Here is a 21,195-nt window from a genome sequence, read left to right as displayed (position 1 = left end):
GGTCTCAACCCTGTGTGGTCCATGAACATCCAAGAGACAAAGGCTGCAATTAAGCCTTTCTCCCACTCTCAGCCAGGCTCTCCATTCCAAAGTTGAATAGCTTCTCAACAGTCTCTGAACTTTAGACCTGCAGGGCAACTTCCATGGACCATGTATGTTGTAGCCTATGTCTCCCACATCCAGAAATACATCCCCAAACAGGCCAGGCACAGAGCAAGGAAAATCAAAACAAATGGCAAACAACTGGAAAGAGAAGGGAGGGGGGATCGGAGGCAAATGGAAAACTTCACACTTCAATCATGATTAAGGCTGGACTGGGTCTCATGATAACATAAAATATGCAAACCTCAGAAGCACTGCTGTATATCTCCCCAGTAGCTTAGAGACTGATCAAATACCATCTGTTATGGCAGTTGTCATGGTAGCATTTTTCTCTGAATACCAGTGTAGCTGAGTGCAAAGCTCATGAAAATGATTAATGTAGACGAAGACCATCTCTACCGGCACTATCGCAGCCCAGGGGAAGATGGGGCTCCGGGCATAATGAGTAACTGGGGTGCTAGTTTTTATGAGTTCAGAGTTTGTCACTGCACCCCTTGAAGGGCTCCTTCCTGAGAAGATGAAATTGGAAGGGAGGCAAACAGATGCTGCATTAAAGTCAGGGATGGTCACAGCCATTTTAAAAAAATCATGAAACGCCTAGAGCTTAAGTAGTGGGAGACCTAGATCCCAGACAAGGCTGAGAGAGAACCTGCAAGTTCTAGGGACAGTAAAAGCACAGTGTAGCTTCTTCTTGAGCCTCTTATCAACACAAACAGAAGTGTGTGTGGTCTTCACACCTGATATTGCTACTTGTCAACAAAAACAATTACCACTCATTCATTCATTTATCCATTTCTTCATCCATATTTACTGAGCACCTTCTGGGTGTTAGGAAATGTGTTGGTACTGGGTATACAGTGGTGAATACAAGAGAGATAATCCCTGACCTCTAGAACCTACAGCCTAATGTAGGGGAACTGGCACTAGATAAACGGTACATCAATAGCATCTGTCGTGTACTAAAGGACAGGATAGCCTGGGGGGATGGGGAGTCAGGTAAGAATTCAAGGAAGAGACAGCAAGTTGGTCCACAGAGACAGGGCTTTTTGTCTGTCCTGTTCGCTGATGTCGCTCCAAGCACCTAGAAGAGCATGGGGGGCATGGTAGGTACTTGAGAATGTTTGTTGACTGAAGGGAAATTTGAGCTGAGACGTAAGAGTGAGCTGGGCACCGAGAGTGGGGAAGAGAAGAACATCCCCATCACAGGTGACCTAAGGCTGGAAAGCTTTCATGCAGGATGCAGCCCAGCATATTCTGGGAACCAAAAGAGCTGGAATGACTGGAGGCCAGTGAGCAAAGGAGAAAAGAGATGAGAGAGGACACAGAGCAAAAGCAGAGTGCTGGGCCATATTCAGGAGCTGATGTGGAAAAGGAGAGAAGGGAGGCGTCCTTCCTGTTCTTAAGGAAGCCTTGACACTCCATTACCATGGCAACAGCAGCCAGGCCAAGCCCTCTGGTCTGAAAGCTGCAGGATGGGCTATGTTGTGTTAGGGATGGATCAAGCAGTGCCTTCAAGGTGGGGCTCCAGTGACATCCAGGCTGGGCACCGAGACAGGGAGGTATGGGAAGGGCAGGGCAGCATCTGTGGTCACATGTACTAGGAAGTCTGTTTCCTATCTGACAAGCCTCCATGCTCTCCTGACACTCCTTCCCCTGACACTTTCCAAAACTAAAAATAGAATAGAGGAAAAAAATAAAAACAAGAAATCCAACCATGAAACCAAACCAAAATGTACTTTGGGGAACTGCCCTCCGAAATGCCTGTCTCACCAGTGTTGCCTTTTTGCTCTGCATTCCTAGGGACCACGACCTGATGCATGATTTTCCAGCTTTTTTCTCTACCTACGTCAGTGTTGGGGTCCAGAAGCATCATATGGTCACTTACATGGTCATGGGTCACAGTATGGTCCTGGAGATGCACATCACCACAGGACAGAGCAGGCAGGGCCCAGACACTGTAGTTTTAATTTTAGAAGGGGACCCCAGAAAAAGGGAAATGTATGCTGGTGCTTCAAATCCACCCAGGTGGGGAAGCATTCAGGAACATCTTTCCTTGTAAGCCCCACATGCTGCTGCTTACTTGACAGACACAGAAAGCCATCTTTGGCCGGTAGTACAAGGGGCTCCCTGTACCTTCAGTCCAAGCTCTGGCCATTCAAGCATCAAAGATTTCAGAAAGTCATCTCTAGCTCTCTTGGTGGCTTTGAAACACAAAGCTTAAGAACGTGGGACTCGGGGGCTGGATGGAGCTTGAGTCCCTCTGTCAGACTGTTTCCCGTGCTGCTTTAATGCCTTGCCTGACTCCTTCCTTTAATTTGGCAACGTTATCCTCCTTATCTTTTATGATATTTATAACTCAGGCTTTCCAAGATGTTGTCAAGAATTCCTTTTTAAAAAAATTTTATAGGAGTCTCTCTGCTGTTGCAGCAAATGGGTAAGCCCATATGGATACAAAAAAAGTCTCTCTAGAGGAGAAAAAAAATTGAAAACAAGAATCTCAAATTCCTCCAGTGACTATCTTTTTCCACTTTGCTTCCTACTGCCTAGAATGTTTCATTTCCCTATTATTTTCTGACTTCTCGATTTTTCCCTTGAAACAAAGAGAGAGACCTAGAAGGGGAGCTGTGGCTAACTTCTCAAAGCCAGTCCTCACTCTGGAGGCTCCCAGAATAGAGGCCTACAGTTGAACTCTGCAGAGTACCTGCTTTTGGATACAGCAGTCGTTCTGAGGGTGAAAACTCCACAGGGGAAGAGCATCATCGGAAAGGCCCAAAGGATGCCTTTGTGCATGTTCGTTCAGCACAGCATCCTGCACATCATTCCTCCTCCTACAATTTCACAGTAATGATCCCAAACATCCTAGCACTCCCAAAAGGGATTATTCCAAGTGGAGGCCTCCATTAGGAGCTGACACAGATGCTAAAAGGGGAGTGATCAGGGCTAAACAGTGATATTTACAGGATAACAAAGGCTTTGGGGTCAGACAGATCTGGGTTCACATCCTGATTCTGCCATTTACTGAATTACGATCATCAGCAATTTAACCTGATTAGTGACCTCATCTGTAAAATGGGCATTCTTACACCTACCACTCAGGGTGGTGGTGGTTATCCTATGAGAGGATATGTGTATGGTACTTAGTAGGTGCCCAATAACTGGCAGTTTTTGTTAATGTGCTGTCAATTCTGATATGACTGTCCCTGGTCTATAGTGCTCAGGCCATGACATGCTCAAAGCTGTGTCTGGGGTCGGCCTCTGGCAAAACAGAAAATTAAACAAGCTTATCTGGTCTGCCTTCCATTCCTCCTCCTGGGTTTTCCTTTCCATCACCTGACGTGCGAGCCCTCTCTTGAAAAGATACTGATAAACCAATTCACACCAAGACAGAAGGGCTTGCTACTAGCCTCCCAACATGTCACCTCTCCCAGAGGTATTTGTATTCCATCACAATTATTAAGGAACAGTATATACTGATACAGATATTGAACTCCACACTAGATTCTGGTTCCCTTAGAAACTACCCACAAAACCCTAAGAAAATTATTAACTGCTTCAAGCCTCAAATTCACCATCTGTAATATAGGAATGCTGATAACTATCTCATAGCATTGCTGAAGAGTACATGAGTTGACATATGTCAAGAGTCTGGTGGTACCTCACATGGACCTTTAAAAAGGCTCTTCACAGCTAACACCTGTCCTTCTCAAACTCTTCCAAAATATAGCAGAGGGAGGAACACTCCCAAATTCATTCTACAAGGCCACCATCACCCTGATACCAAAACCAGACAAAAATGGCACAAAAAAAGAAAACCAATATCTCTGATGAACACAGATGCAAAAATCCTCAACAAAAAACTAGCAAACAGAGTCCAACAGCACATTAAAAGGATCATACACCATGATCAAGGGGGGTTTATCCCAGGAATGCAAGGATTCTTCAATATATGCAAATCAATCAATGTGATACACCATATTAACAAATTGAAGGAGAAAAACCATATGATCATCTCAATAGACGCAGAAAAAGCTTTTGACAAAATTCAACACCCGTTTATGATAAAAACTCTCCAGAAAGTAGGCATAGAGGGAACCTACCTCAACATAATAAAGGCCATATATGACAAACCCACAGCCAACATCATTCTCAATGGTGAGAAACTGAAACCACTTCTTCTAAGATCAGGAACAAGACAAGGTTGCCCACTCTCACTACTATTATTCAGCATAGTTTTGGAAGTTTTAGCTACAGCAATCAGAGAAGAAAAAGAAATAAAAGGAATCCAGGTCAGAAAAGAAGAAGCAGGACTTCCCTGGTGGTGCAGTGGTTGTGAGTCCACCTGCTGATGCAGGGGACACGGGTTCGTGCTCCAGTCTGGGAAGATCCCATATGCCGGCGGAGTGGCTGGGCCCGTGAGCCATGGCCGCTGAGCCTGCGCGTCCAGAGCCTGTGCTCCGCAGCAGGAGAGGCCACAGCAGTGAGAGGCCCACGTACCGCAAAAAAAAAAAAAAAAAAGAAGAAGTAAAACTGTCACTGTTTGCAGATGACATGATACTATACATAGAGAATCCTAAAGATGCTACCAGAAAAGACCTAGAGCTAATCAATGAATTTGGTAGAGTAGCAGGATACAAAATTAATGCACAGAAATCTCTTGCATTCCTATACACTAATGATGAAAAATCTGAAAGAGAAATTAAGGAAACACTCCCATTTACCATTGCAACAAAAAGAATAAAATAACTAGGAATAAACCTACCTAGGGAGACAAAAGACCTGTATGCAGAAAAGTATAAGACACTGATGAAAGAAATTAAAGATGATACAAACAGATGGAGAGATATACCACATTCTTGGATTGGAAGAATCAATACTGTGAAAATGACTATACTACCCAAAGCAATCTACAGATTCAATGCAATCCTTATCAAACTACCAATGGCAATTTTTACAGAACTAGAACAGAAAATCTTAAAATTTGTATGGAGACACAAGAGACCCCAAATAGCCAAAGCAGTCCTGAGGGAAAAAAATGGAGCTGGAGGAATCAGACTCCCTGACTTCAGACTATACTACAAAGCTACAGTAATCAAGACAATATGGTACTGGCACAAAAACAGAAATATATATCAATGGAACAGGATAGAAAGCCCAGAGATAAACCCACGCACCTACGGTCAACTAATCTATGACACAGGAGGCAAGGATATACAATGGAGAAAGGACAGTCTCTTCAATAAGTAGTGCTGGGAAAACTGGACAGCTACGTGTAAAAGAATGAAATTAGAACACTTCCTAACACATACACAAAAATAAACTCAAAATGGATTAAAGACCTAAATGTAAGGCCAGACACTATAAAACTCTTAGTGGAAAACATAGGCAGAACACTCTATGACATAAATCACAGCAAGATCCTTTGTGACCCACCTCTTAGAGGAATGGAAATAAAAACAAAAGTAAACAAATGGGACCTAATGAAACCTAAAAGCTTTTGCACAGCAAAAGAAACCATAAACAAGATGAAAGACAACCCTCCGAATGGGAGAAAATATTTGCAAACGAAACAACTGACAAAGGATTAATCTCCAAAATATACAAGCAGCTCATGCAGCTCAATATCCAAAAAACAAACAACCCAATCCAAAAATGGGCAGAAGACCTAAACAGACATTTCTCCAAAGAAGATATACAGATTGCTAACAAACACATGAAAAGATGCTCAACATCACTAATCATTAGGGAAATGCAAATCAGAACTACAGTGAGGTATCACTTCACACCAGTCAGAATGGCCATCATCAGAAGATCTACAAAGAATAAATGCTGGAGAGGGTGTGGAGAAAAGGGAACCCTCTTGCACTGTTGGTGGGAATGTAAACTGATACAGCCACTATGGAGAACAGTATGGAGGTTCCTTAAAAAATTAAAAATAGAACTACCATATGACCCAGCAATCCCACTCCTGGGCATATACCCTGAGAAAACCATAATTCAATAAGAGTCACATACCATAATGTTCACTGCAGCACTATTTACAATAGCCAGGACATGGAAGCAACCTATGTGTCCATTGACATATGAATGGATAAAGAAGATGTGGCACATATATACAATGGAATATTACTCAGCTATAAAAAGAAATGAAATTGAGTTACTTGTAATGAGGTGGATGGACCTAGAGTCTGTCATACAGACTGAAGTAAGTCAGAAAGAGAAACACAAATACTGTATGGTAACACATATATATGGAATCTAAAAAAAAAAATGGTTCTGATGAACCTAGGGGCAGGAAAGGAATAAAGACACAGACGTACAGAATGGACTTGAGGACACAGGGAGGGGGAAGGGTAAGCTGGGATGAAGTGAGTGAGTAACATTGACATATATACACTACCAAATGTAAAATAAATAGCTAGTGGGAAGCAGCCACATAGCACAGGGAGATCAGCTCGAGCTTTGTGACCACCTAGAGGGGTGGGATAAGGAGGGTGGGAGGAAGCCACAAGAGGGAGGGGGTATGGGGATAAACATATGCATATAGTTGATTCACTTTGTTACACAGCAGAAACTAACACAACATTGTAAAGCAATTATACTCCAATAAAAATGTTAAAAAGAAAAAAAAAAGCTCTTCACACAATCCCATAATGGCAGAGTACTAGACACCCATGACATCTTCTGAAAGTGAAGAGCATTTGGAGTTGTGAGACATTCTGAGATCCACTAAATTATGACACTAGTACAGCCTCCCTATGAATGGGCTCCTTGAAGCTTGAATTCACTTCGACCCTGTTGGAATCAGTATTTTCTATCTAAAAAGCTCTTAGGTCAAAGTCTCCTGTGCTAAGTTACACAGGAAACCCTAAGCCTTAGACAAGTAGTTTTGTTAAGAAGAATCAAACATTTTTTTTGCAGAAAACTTCTGGCTTCACCTACAGAGAAGGATACAAACTCAGATTCCAACTTCTAGACCCCAAACACACAGCTGCCTCTTGAACGAATGGGGAAGAGCAGTGCTTGTCGGAGAATTTCACCCAGGGACGAACTGGGACTTGGCAGCCTCATTCATTCCTGGAAAAGTGATGATTGAATATTTACTCTCTCCCAGGCCCTGCTCTAAGGGAAGGGGAAACGGTGGTGATGAGACAGTATGGTCCTTCCCTTGTGGAAAAGACAGCCTCCTGGGCAAGAGCAGACTTTAAGCAAATATCACCCCACTAAACAAAGGTGATACAGGCTAACTTAGACCTATCAGCTCCCCTACTTGAAAGCCTGACACTGACTCACTGGGATCTTTTTAGAAGGTCTGGGTGCTTTTTGTATTTTTGCCATATTTCCATGCTTTTTAACCCATAAGCCACCACACAGTCCTCAAGAGGCAGCAGAATGTAAATGCAAAATAAAGCAAAACAGCAGATCCCTGATACACCCCAAGAGTGCAGTAAATCCTCAGTTTTGGAGATACCACTAGAATCTACCATTTCACCCACAAAACCAACACATATAAAAGAACAGGGTAATGGGATAATTAATCTGTAGATGAAGGCCAAGAGTTACACTTGGCTCACCAGCTTGGTGACCAGTTCCCTCACATCAGCCTGTAAAACTCAGTTTTGTGGCTCAGCCAACTTGCCAATGTCTGCAGCTTATGGTCCTTCCGGGTTGCTCATGAGTAGCGGACCCGTGGATTCCTACCCCGCAATTCCAAGGATAGCATGATGTACCTAAGTGCAAGATGCATCCTGGCAGCATCGATAACCAGGGAAGCAAAGCCAAGCAGGTAAGTTTAAATGCTTTAATACTCAATTCAGGATCCTATAAGACTTTGCCCTCTCACTGTGATGATGGCCGGAAGGAAGCCAACTGTTCTTTTATCCTCTCCTTGTTTGTATCACCTGTAGTGTTAATTTCTGCAGGAGATTTAATTCAAAAATCGCCATTAAAAAAATAAAAAAGAAATGGCGTATTTTGGAATTCCCTGGTAATCCAGTGGTTAGGACTCCACGCTTTCACCGCGAGGGCCTGGGTTCAATCCCTGGTTGGGGAACTAAGATCCCACGAGCCATTCAGTGTGGGGAAAAAAAAAAAAAAATCACCATTGTTTACACTCTAATTCCAGATGTTGCTAACAATTACCATATGCCAGGCATAATACTAGGACCTTTCACATACATTACACTTCAATCCATTTTTTAATTTCAAAAGCTGTTTGTAGGTATAGCTAAAGAGTTGAGCCTGAATTACAGCCTCCTAGTGGACAGTAATATAGAATTTGGGAGATTTTCCAAGTAGTACACAAAATACACTAAGAAACTAGATTTGGCCAATAGTTTCAAATTCCAAAATCTGTGATCAAGGCAAAGAGCTACTTGCCAACCAAAAATTATATGAGATTAAAAGTAAGTAAGAATATCATCAGGAATTAAAGTAACTCTCAACTTTACTTACTGCCACAGCCAGAATGTCAGAGGTGTGGTCAAAGTCACTGAAAGAGGAGAACAAACAAGACAAGGAAGGTCTTTATTACAGGATATCCTTGAGATTCCCAAGGCTACAAGATCGTTAACGCACCTGTGAAGAAATAGTGACAATTCTTGTAAAAAATGCGAACCTATTACTCATCCCATCCTTGTCAAGTATTCAGTTGAACCAGATAAAACTGTCATTTCTGTAGGTAAAAATGGTTACACACTGGCCATTTCATATGGTTCTACCTATTATCAATATATTAGGAAGATGCTTCCCTCCAAAAGCTAAAATTATACTGCCAGGTGATCATAAAAATAGCACTCTATAGCCACTGATAAACAAAGCATCTGTAAATTCTGAAACTCAGGATCAAATCTCTGCAAGTGTCTCTCACAGGAGTTTCAAAAGACGGATGATGATACACTTTGATTTATATATATAAAGTCAGAAGAAACACCCCATTCACAAGCTAAGCCCTCAAAGGCCCTATGCTTCAGTTCTAAGAATTTCTTCTGCACCATCCCCTTATAGAAGCAAAGTGGGGCAGGGCAAGACTTTCATTCCAAGCTGATTGATCTCAAAACTTCCCATAAAAGGCAAGCACTACTCCTCCTTCACAATAGTGAAGGGTAGCCCAGGTCACCTACCCTTCTCCACTTGCCTATGCAACTCTACATGACTGTTACCACATTCGCACCAATGTGGGAATCTACTCCGTAGGAAAAGCCAACTCATGCCACAGGGTCATCATCAGCATTGTCATGGCACCATCACAAAGAGGAAATTTTAAAAGGGGAGATGGAAATAAAGGATTTCCCAGGACCAGAGGTGAAGTCTGGGGAACCATAGGTTTCTCAGAGCTTCTTGGCTCTCTTTGAGCAAGGTACTTAATTTCCCCAAGCCTCGGTTTTCCTTTCAGTAAAATGGGGATAATCATCATTTTCTTATCCCTCCCAAGAAACTAATATTTACACTCTTAGAAAACACGAAACACTGGGCTAGATTCTTTTCCGTACATTATTATTTCAGTTATTTTTCACCATTCAGTTAGACAAGGTAGTTTTTTTTTTTTTTTTTTAACATTTATTTTTGGCTGCGTTGGGTCTTCGTTGCTGCGCGCAGGCTTTCTCTAGTTGCGGCGCGTGGGGGCTACTCTTTGTTGTGGTATGCAGGCTTCTCTTGTTGGCAAGCACAGGCTCTAGGCGCACAGGCTTCAGTAGTTGTGGCACGCGTGCTCTAGAGCGCAGGCTCCATAGTTGTGGCACACGGGCTTAGTTGCTCCGCAGCATGTGGGATCCACCCGGACCAGGGCTTGAACCGGTGTCCCCTGCGTTGGCAGGCGATTCTTAACTACTGTGCCACCAGGGAAGCCCCGATTAGGTAGGTATTATCATCACTCTCCCGATGGGGAAATGGAGGCATAGAGTGTTAGTGTCTTCCTAAAATCACGGTTTTAAATGGCAAAGTTGCAATTCGAACACTTACTGGCAAGTGTTTTGTAAGCTCTGAAGTCTACACAAACACGGGGCATTAACAACCGAGCAGCAACAGCTTCACTATTGCTGAGGAGAAGAAAAATGACCACCCCGTTTTGTCATTTCCCTGGCCCTCCAGTAGTAAGACAAGGCAAGTAATCAATCCATCTAAACTAAACCCAATCATTACATCAGAAAGACAAAGGGCACTTCGCAGAGGAAGGAGTGACTTCTCCCACATCCTTCTGGACATGTTTTGTGGAAGATATTTATGTTCTTTTATAGTGTCTGAAATCTTCTAGGGCAGGAATTATTTAAACCAATATAAACATTACAGGCATTATTTTGATGTCGAAATGCTCCCATAACAGGGATTTTTCAAACTACCATATTCCAGTGTTTAGAACTCCTGAGAAAGTTCATGATACTTATAAGAATACAATGGTTTGGGGGTCAAAAACCTCAAATGTGTGCAGGGGGTAGGCAGGCAAAAACTAAGTAAAAGAGGCTGGGTATAAGACAATAGGGAATGGTGAGGAGTATGACTAACGCAGTCTACACCTACCTAAAGAGGACAGCTGCTATCCAGTTTTAGCCAATTGTTGCCTGTGGAGTGCCAATCCAGTACTGCCATTTTTTTTCCTAAAAAAAAGCTGGAAGATCATTGTTTGTGAACTATATTGATTTTCATCGGATGGTTGGCAGCTGTTTAGTTTTTGTTTTAAAAGGTCTTTTGGGACCTGAACTCAGCTTGTTGGCCACTGTTCTCTTCCCTTTGCTTAAGTGAGCACACTGGCGTTCACCTACTGACCAGTTCCCAACACGCAGACACCACAGGCTAAATATGCCTTACCAAAGTGCCAACAGGAATTCCTTACTAAGTTCTAGTTCATGGGAAAAAAATAAAAAATAAAAAACAAAGATGCATACCAAAACACCCCTTTGATGCTAGGCTGAAACATAAGAACCCCATGAAGACATATGCAGGGAGATGGATCCAAGCATGAAGCCAGATGGCTTTTATATAAACCACAATCTACATGGTTATAAATCACCATCCAATTTCTCTTTCAGCTCAAGATCTGAAGCTATTCTCTCCCCACCCATCCACATACTTGCTAAGCTCTTTAACCTTACAGGGCACCACATGTTGCCACTCAAAATGCCTCAGTTTCAAAGTAGGTGTAATGGGGATTTCTTCCGTTAATACTCACTGAGCATCCACCAGGTGTGAGGTGGTATGGGCAGATGGAGAGATGAGACCCCGCCCTCAAAGAAGTCTGGTGGGATGCAGGCAGTTAAGGACAATGTGCTAAAGGATTATCACCTGGGTTTTCAATGGAGGAAACCAAGGGTCACAGAGCTTAAGTGAACTGGAAGAGGTAGAGAAGACACTTGCAAACTCCAAGACCACAGCTGCAGACACAATTCAGATCCTATCAACTTAGAACTTACCACAGTTCTCAGACAAGAGGATGTCTAAGGCGTCCTTATCCTTCCAAAAAGTAAACTGATTGGTTCATTCAAAATATTTAGTTAAACCTTAGTGGGGCGATCACTTCACAACAGATACAAATGTCGAATCATTATGTGTGTACACCTGATATGAATGTGATGGTATATGTCAATTATATCTCAATCAAAAATACATAGCGTTCCTAAAAAATTAGTTAAAATTAAATAAACCTTTAGAGAGATTAATTTTTAAAAATTTAAAGAACTTTGCAGACTTAGATGTTTAAATGCATATTTGCACAGCCATATCCCAAAAGAAGTTTTTTTATTCGGCTCTAAGATAAGGTTGGCAAAGTAAGGTCACCAAACCAGGAGCATCAGCATCACCCAAGAGCTTGTTACAAATGCAAATTCTCCAGCTCCTTCCCAGACCTACTGCATCAGAAACCCTGGGGGTGGGGCCCAGTACTGTTTGAACAAGCCCTCCAGGTGATTCTCCTACTCACTAAAGCTGGAGCCCAGTGGCTAGAGTACGTTTTGCCAAACCTCCAAACACTCCTTCCCCTATTAATGAAAATCATCTGTTATCATGGTATCACTTCCACACACTTTTATAAAAGATTGGATTTGGGAATTTCTTGGTTTAGCATTACTTAAGTTTCTTGATAGCATTTTAAAGTGCCTACTATTTCACATATGAAACCTTGAGGGGTACCATCGTCCCACTCTCTGGGAAGCTCCCAGATGGCTGGACCATTTACTGTTTGGCTCATTCATCTGAGAAAGATTAGCTGAGCATTTCCAACGTACCTAGCACTAGGCCAGGTGCTGGAAATATGGAGCTTTTCATTGAACTAAAAGATAAAAAAAACACTCTATATATACTACAAAGCTTTGACGGGATTACCTAGCATATGAAATATAAGTCTCTCACAAAGTGTGCTTAAATGTCGTATTAATTACAAGACAAACACATGCGTTAGGGAGCATAGTACTTACTCCTGAGTTTACATTCACATCAGGAACACCACGTATCCACTTCTAAATAATAGACGAAATGGCACTTGCCACTCCCAGTATCTGAGCTCAGTATCTGAGGCAGCCCATGATATGGTCACAGTGCTGGAAACTAAATGGGGGCCTCTGTCTTCGCACACTTCTTTGCAATGACCTGCGGTAAATGTACAGATGTGCAAAACTCCATTCCAAAGTGTTCTATCAAGGGAGGCAACTTCCAGTCAACTCAGAAACTTAACAGGCACACAGTGGCAAAATAAGCCTCTGCTATAAACCCGAACAGCTTCCTAATACAGTCAGAGTTACTTTGCTTGAATCCCAGAGTGTATTAGTTTCCTACTGCTGCTGTAACAAATGACCACAAACTTAGTAGCTTAACACAACATAAATTTATTATCTTAAAATTGTGGGAGGAAAAAAAAAAATAAGGACTTTCCTGGCTGTCCAGTGGTTAAGACTCCATGCTTCCACTGCAGGCAGCACAGGTTCAATCCCCAGTTGGGGATCGAAAGAAACAAAAAAAAATTCTGGGAGGTCAGAAGTCCAAAATCACACACCACTGTATATAAAATAGATATCTAATAAGGACCTACTGTGTAGCACGGGGGACTCTACTCAATACTCTGTAACGGCCTGTATGGGAAAAGAATCTAAAAAAGAGTGGATATATGTATATGTATAACTGAGTGGATCAACTATGCTCCAATAAAAATTAAACAAACAAAAAAAGAAGTCCAAAATCAGTTTCAGTGGGCTAAATCAAGGAGTCCGCAGGGCTGCATCTACTCCGGAAGCTCTAGGGGAAAATCTGTCCCCTTGTCTTTTTTATTAGCTCTGGAGGCCACCTGCATTCCTTGGCTCATGGCCCATTCTTCCATCTTCAAAGCCAGCCAAGTAGCATCTTCCAACCTCATTCTCTCTCATTCATTCTCTCCCTCTCCCCTTCCCCCACGCTCCCCATGTTCCCTCCCTCTCCTCCTCTCTCTCCTCTGATCTGCTTCCATGTTCCACGGTCACATCTCTCTCTCACCTTCCTGCCTCCCTCTTAGAAGGATCCTTGTGGTCACATTGGGCCTGCCCAGATAATCCAGGATAATCTTCCTGTCTCAAAATCCCTAACTTAATCACCTCTGCAAAGTCCTCTTTGTCATTTAAGAGAACATATTCACAGGTTCCAAGGATTAGAATGCCGACGTCTTTGGGGGTCCATTGTTCAGCCTACCACACTGGTACCTACTTTTTGAATATGAAAAGCCTTTTTAATGCACAAGTTAATAGTTAGGAAATATGTGACTTGTCAACAGAGAAGGGAATGACAGTCTAATGTGCTCTCTTCATGAGCCAGGTGCTTTTAATACCATCTCTCATTCATCCCTGGCAACCCTGGGGGCAACTTCCATTAATTATCTCCCTTTTACAGAGAAGGAAAAAGACTCAGATTTTCAGTAACTTGCCCAGCACACCTGCCCAGTATGTGAGACCCAGGTCTGCCTGATTCCAGAGTCCATGCTTATTCTTTTTCATCCCAAATCTCCTTGCCATGATGGAATGCCTCATCCCAAAGCTCTGCCCTTACCTACATGAGGAGACAGTATTACAAATATAATTTTTGCACCTCCACGTCAGTCATTTTCTCTTCTTCCATCTATTTCCTTATATGTAGGCTAGCATAACAGTTAAGGGGATGGACTCTCGAGCCAGGCTTCCAGGGTTCAAACCCCAGGCTTGTCACTTACTAGCTGTGCGACCTGAGGAAACTGTGCGACCCGAGGAAACTTACCAAACCTGTCTCTGCCTCAGTTTCCTCACCTGTGAAGTGGAAATAATAAAGATACCTGCTCTCATAGGGTTTTATGAAGATAAAACCAGTTATAATGCAGATAAAATGTCTAAAACATTGCCCCAATGTACTGTATATGTATTTGCTATTAATATTATATAAAAACCCGGACAGAATCAGGGACAAGGGCAATAACCCTAGGCTCTACAGTATGAGGGGGAAAAAATGAGATGTTCTTCAACGTGCCTCACATTTGGCCCCTGGCAGAGCACAGCAAATGGCACCAGGGTCCAAGATCTCCATAGCCTTTAATGGAATGAACAAAATATATTTCTTACTCCATAGGGTTGTTATGAGAATAAAGTGAGTTAAAACACGTAAATCACTCAGAGCAGTAATTATCTTAATTTTTATTATCAATGTTAATCATCTCTGGTAATTGTAAAGATGTCTAAAAATGCTTACCTCAAGCAACATAAAAGAACTCAGTAAACGAAAAATTAGCTGCCATGTTCTATTTGGATCCTCTGGATAAACCAAGGGAGAAAAGAATTAAGAGAAGGAAAGACACTTCTAGAATAGTGCTAAATATCCATTTCTTAAATCCCATAAAGAACTTCCAAGTAAACACCCAGCGCTCAAATCACTGCTCAACAGTAGATAATGATATGAGAAGAACAGTATGTTATAATCCTCTAGCCCCATGGGCACATCCAGGCCAGCTCCCTCTTTGGTCTTTCCATCTGTCCGTCCATCCACCCAACATTTATTAACCACCTACTATATGCTAGTCATCTAAGTGATAGGTGCTTAGATCCTCAGGTGAAAGATACAGCATCTCCTTCAAGAAGACAATTGAACAGACAACCACAAAGAGCAGGTTATGAGACATGCTTTCACACCTAGGGACAAAAGGCACCTAATTATCTCAGTTACCTGAGTTAACAGTTAACCTGAATATTCAAGGTTACACTGCCCAGGTGGGACAATCATCAGGTCTTCCTGGCAGACTGGACAGCTTGCATCAAAGTACAAGGCATGAAAGTACAGGGCCTCCTTGGGGCACCCCAAGTTCCAGTATGGCTGGGGTATAGAGTTTGAGTGGCCAAGTGGCAGGAGATGGTGGTAACTAGATTGTGAAGCCCCTTCTATTGTGTGCTCAAGAGTATGGAGAGGTAAATGGGGAGCCAATGATGGTTTTGAACAGAGAGGTGACCAAAGCAGTAAGAGACAGACATGGAGATGGCCGCCATCTCTGAAAGAGAATGTTAGCCACAACACATGCAGTGATGCTGGATGTACCCCCTGAATGGGAAGCAGTGGATGCTTCCTGCCCATGTTGGCCCTGGACTCTCCACTTTGTCTTAAATTCTAAGGGGCCCGTGGACGTTCCTTCATTCTTTCTTGGTTTTGTAACGTGTGTGCCCTTAGGGCCATGTAAAAATAGGTCCAAGGGCCCAGGGAAGAGGCAACTCAGCTGCCCAAGGATCTCAGACACTCCCCAGGCATGTGGCCGGCTTTCTGGCAGCTGTTGGGAGGGCTCAAGGTCACTGGGGCTGGAAACCTGATCTTGTTACAGACAGCCTTCTCCTGGCCCAGGAAGCTCTGTGCAGAACGCAGTCGGAGGTACCTGGCGCCAGGGCTCTTCTTGGGCTTCTCAAGAGGCTGCCTTTCACTGGGGGCCACTTGCCCCTTTTTCAGCTCTTGAGTTCCCATCGACAGGTCAACTCAGGCAATCTCCAGAAATACTCACTCTCCTCCCTTCTCACTAACTCTCAGCTAAACCCAGCTGGCTCTACTGTGCTCACGAGTGAGAAATAAGGGACTGGTGAGGTGGAGACTATTATGCCCTTTCTCTGTTGCAGAAGGGACCACCACAGGCTCTCCAAATAGACAAACTCGGGTTCAAGCTCCAGGTCTGCCTCCTAGGCAAGTAGTCTGAGGCAAAAAAAAAACTTTTAAAGCTCAGTCTCCACGTGCAAAATACAAACAATAATTGCACCTATTCATAGGGCTGTTACTTCCCACATTTCCCGGGGGAGGAAGTACAGTGCCAGGAGGCCAAGTGGATTAGCCAGGGCCATGGTGGTAATCCCCTCACCCAAAGGTAGGCTGGCCAGTCTTGAAACATCTATTTCTTTAAAAATACTGAGGTATCTTGAAAAACCCCACCCTATTAAGAGCTAATATCAACTGTGTACTTCCTCTGTGCTCAGCAGCATGAGAGCATGTCATACAGATGGCCCCATGCACACCTGAAAACTGCCCTGGGAGGCAGGTGTTGTTACTAACCCCGTTACAGAGACTGGTCCCCTGATAGCCTAAGGAACATGCCCTAGGTCACAAGCAACTGGCCTTCAGGGCCCATGCTCTTAGCCCTGATGCCTTGTAACCTCCAGAGGGTAGAGGTGAAGATGACCTAGTTGATGGTCTCTTTTCCTACAGGAGACTTAGGAGGACCAGAGAATGGGCTGGATCTATCCAGAGCTGGAACCTGATGCCCGGGTAGGGGGTCCCTAGGCTTCATCGCACTGTGTATTTTCAGGGGCTGGCCTTCTGAAAGGGGGCTTCAGGGGCAAATGTGACAGTGGGGAGGGGCAGGGAAGAGGCAGGTGAAAGGGAGATGCTACGATGGCCCTCCCTGGGCTGCCTAATCCTATGTAAAGCACTAATGCAGTTTTTGTCACTTTCACATGTGGGGTGCCACATACAATTTTATTGGGGAAAAAAGGGGGGGTTCTGCTCATGGAACAGAAGTTTGAAAACCAGTGTCCTGTCCTTCTGTGTCTAAGAGCAAATTCCTCTTGTTTTGGGAACCTAGCTGCTGGCTATTTCCACAGGGGCCTCTGAAAGGACACAGTGACGAGCAGACCAGTGCCCTAAGCAGCAGGGGCATCGAATGTGCAGGTCTGTGGAGCCCCAGAGGCCTCTGGGATCCGTGAGCTGCTCAGGCCGTATGCAAAATTCCAGGGTATGTGTGATCCGGGGAGCAGAGGGCCGAGAGCTCTTCTCAGATTTCCCAAGGGTTCCATGTCCCCCAGTACCTGAATGGCTACTAAAACAAACCATCATCATTGGGGAAACCACCGCTGACTGAGGGCTGACCATGTGCTATGGAGAAGGGGGGTGATGAGGTCACCTACCTCAAAGGGCTGTTGGGAGGATGAACTAAGAGGATATTTGTGAAGCACTTAGGACGGCACCTGGCACACGGCAAACACTGTTTGGCTTTATGGTTTATTTTCACCATCATTACTGTCATCCGTCGTTATCACTTTGACTGCCTCATTAGTCCTCACAAAAACTTGATGAGGTCCGTATTATTATCAATCCCACTTTATAGAACAGGAAATAGAGGCTTCAAGAGGTTACATAATTAGCTCAAGGCCACAGAAGAGCAGAGAAGGAACTCGAAGGTGGCCTGTCTGGTTCCTAAGCCCAGGCAGGCCCTCGGTCTAGAAGGGCTGAGGGAAGAAGGCAGGACTCCCTGAGGGCCCAGGAGGAGGTGGGCAGGCAGGTGGGGAGCACTTCGAGGTCCCAGATGACCCCAGGCCAGAGCAGAAAACAGGCCAGGGCTTTCCATTGAAAGCACCTGAAAGGACAGGCAGCCTTCCTAACTTTGCACCTCTTCTAATCAACAACGCAAAGCCAAACCACTTAAAATAGTAAGGATGAAAAAAGAAAACCACCCCCTGCTGCTCCTTTCCTAGGCTCCAAAGTGAGCCAGCGTCTTGGAGCACAGTGGGTTCAAGGCGCAAGGCAGTGGCAGCCCCAGCGTCCACTGGCTGTGCTCCAATCAATGTTTCTCCTTCCAAACACACACGTAACCCTGCTGAACACGCCACTTGAAAGCCAAAAAGATGCCCCATGGGTTGCCGTGGCAATGCTAAACAGACGAAACATTTTAACCAGCTCTGACGCACATACGCAAACCTATTTAAGGGCCAAATGGATGGGTTGCGGGGGTGAGGAGGTGGGGGGAATGTTGTTTCTACAGCTCCGTCTCCGAGGATCTGGCCCCCAAAGCATTTATGTCAGGATGAAACAGAGCAACACAAGCCGAGGCCAGGCTTGCTCAGGAAAGGGAAGCCACTGCCACGCTTCTGCATTTCGGCTGCAGGCACAGTCCTGTTTTACGAGGGCCACGAGAGGGTGACAGGAGATGCCAAAGGTCCTGGCCCTGCCTCTCCCTGGGGACAGCCCTCCAGCTGCCGGCACCAGTGTCTCTTGATACACTGGCCTACGGCAGGGGCGGGAGGGTCAAGTGTGCCCAGGAGAGTGAAAGGCCTTAAAGCACCGCGTGGATGCCTGTGAGGGCTGATACTAACAATATTAACCACCATTTCTCACATCCCATGGTTCAACTTTCATCCACAGGAGTTGATCGCCATGGGTATTTTCCTTTAGAAAACTTCACTCCAGGGTCCAGTGGGGCTGTTCCCTGAGGCGCTGCCACCTGGGGAGTGATGATGAATACAGAAGACCTGGCCCAGGTCTGAAAAGACCACCATGCTTCTGGGGTCTGTCGCACTCTGGTCTCTTCCACGGCCTATTCCTCACCTCGGATACGACAGGACAAAGGGTTGACACCGAGGAGCGGCCAGAAGAGTCTCACCAGACACAGCTGATGGCACACGCTAAGAGCCATGAACAAATGTTGCCAAACCTTCCTCTGCAGGGTCCAGGATATCCTCAGGTAAACAGAATCTCCAGAAATGGGAATCGTCTTCCACTCATCACTCCCTGTGGTGAACCCTCTTGCCTTTCAAGACTCAACCCCTAAAAGTTATTCCTAAGCCTCCCCTTGTCCTGGAGTGGAATGGCCCCCACTGTGCCATGCACAGATGTCTATGGGAGCAGTTGCACTATTCCAGTGTTCTAATTGTTCTCTGGTCTCCTGCCCACTCATCACTGAGCTCCCTGAGGGCAGGGACCCCATCTTGTTCACCCTGGTCTAGTCCAGTGCCTGGCATTAGTCGGCACTCTGTGACCGTGTGCTGACTGACAGGCTAAAAGTATACAGTGCCATGCCCATAATGTTTGTGCCTCAAGGCCTCTGGAATTCTCTAGTCCGTATGCCACAAGGGTCTGCTTTCACTTCCACATCCTCTGGGAAGACAGCAGAACTTGAAGCAGAGCCTGGAGCTCAGGAGTTGGAGAAGAGAGCTCCGGGCAGCCTGGTAGGCCAGGAGGAGGGGGATACGAGAGGAGGACGAGGCACCCCACCTGTAAAACTAAAGCTCTCGTGCTTACCCACCGATTAGCTAATGAAATAATTTGCCCCTTGAAAACTGAAATAGCACCCATCCCCCCTGCTCCGAAGCAAAAATTGTTTTTGTCTCCGTTATTTAAGGCCTCTGAAGATGCTCTGTGTTCTGTGAGCACAATAACCCTATGCTGATGATTTTCAGTGGAGTCATAGCTACCCTCCCAGCAGGTATACTCTCCAATTCTCTCGTTGTGCATCATCTTCCTTTTGCCAACATGATGCTCTCTGGATATGTTCCCTTCTGGTCTCCTCCAAACAGGCAACATTTAGCAAACAACAACAGATCCTTATCATTGGCTGCCCTAAATAAAGACTAATTGGGAGTTTAACCTTCTAGGAATCTAGAAATGGTGGCTCATCTGCTACGCCATCTTCCCAAATGATACTTCCCATGAGTAGAGATGCTTTAACTCTGTATGTGCTCACACACGCATACACACAGGTGTCCTATGAGCCAGAACACTGTGCTTGTGTGTAAGCAGCACTTCCCGTGTGCCCTAGGTGAGTTCTGCGTTATGGACGTGTCGTTGCTTTGTGATGTAGGTGAAAGGACAATGGCCCCGAGTTCCTTATCATCGCCTTTCTCATTTCCTACAGAATGGAATGACTGTGGTGGAGGTTCTGACATTTTCCTGGACTCACATCCTGTCTGCTGAATTATTCTCTGCCACTTTTACCACCAGACCTTGTCTGCCCCCCCCGCCCCTGAGCTGGAACTAATTACCACAGACAATTTTAGGATTTTATATTCCTGTGTTCTTAGAAGAAAAAGAAAAAGAAAAAAAAACACAGCCCATGAAGAAAAACCCAATACTTCCATAGCTGAAAGAGTTACAGAGAAACCACAAAATTGCGTTGGTGCTATGTAGCATTATACATAACATAGTTACATAAACTAAATTGGCACAGAAGAATCTGAGGTGACGGTATTATTTTGTAAGCTTGAAAGTGGACTTTAACAGCAAACATCTCCAACAGAAGGTACAGAAAATACAAATGCACCAAACAGAATAAAAGGTTCACTACTTTAAACTGTCAGTTGTACATATGCATTGTAATGGGCTGGGACAAACACATCCGTCTCTATCCCAGGCGGAAATACTACATCTCTTTCATGAGAAGCTATGACTGCATGTGTAAAATGCTTGCACTAAAATTAAGTCTTCTATCTTCCAAATTTTCTCAATTATTAATACACCAGACAGCTGTAGAAGCTCTGGCAAAAATAGCAGCCAAGCTTTTCCAAAAGTCAAAGCAGCCATGAGATGTCTGCATGGGGACTTTCCTATGTGAGGACTGGCTGCTCTCCGGATGAAACAAACAGAAACAGAATCTCCAGTGGAGCAACAAAAAAAGAGAAACTTGTTTCAGAATTTAACGTGAAAAATGACATCCTCTGCCCCCGCCAGGCACACTCACTCCTCTTTATAATAAGAAACTTTTTGTATCTAGATAAAAAGTTGACGAAAAGGCTATCTTGTCCACTCACTGGGATAACAAGCAATTCAGAAAATTAAACAGTAAACCCAAGGAAGGCCAATCACTTCAGTGTATTCTGGAATGAGACTATCCAATTGTGTCTACTCAAAGGGAGGAGGGTGAGGTTAGAAAACAAATTATGCCTT

At 44.3% G+C, this 21,195-nt stretch overlaps 1 protein-coding gene across 7 annotated transcripts in view; it reads right to left on the bottom strand.

Annotated features, from left to right (window-relative positions):
- NAV2 (neuron navigator 2) overlaps positions 1-21,195 on the bottom strand; it is a 768,613-nt gene that overhangs the window by 244,790 nt on the left and 502,628 nt on the right. The gene's annotated exons all lie outside the window — the stretch shown is intronic.

The sequence above is a fragment of the Mesoplodon mirus genome (genome assembly GCF_964341445.2).
Source record: "Mesoplodon mirus genome assembly, chromosome: 7".
NCBI lineage: Eukaryota > Metazoa > Chordata > Mammalia > Artiodactyla > Ziphiidae > Mesoplodon > Mesoplodon mirus.
The sequence above is the reverse complement of the archived record's forward strand: the minus strand, read 5'-3'. Positions and strand labels throughout refer to the sequence as shown.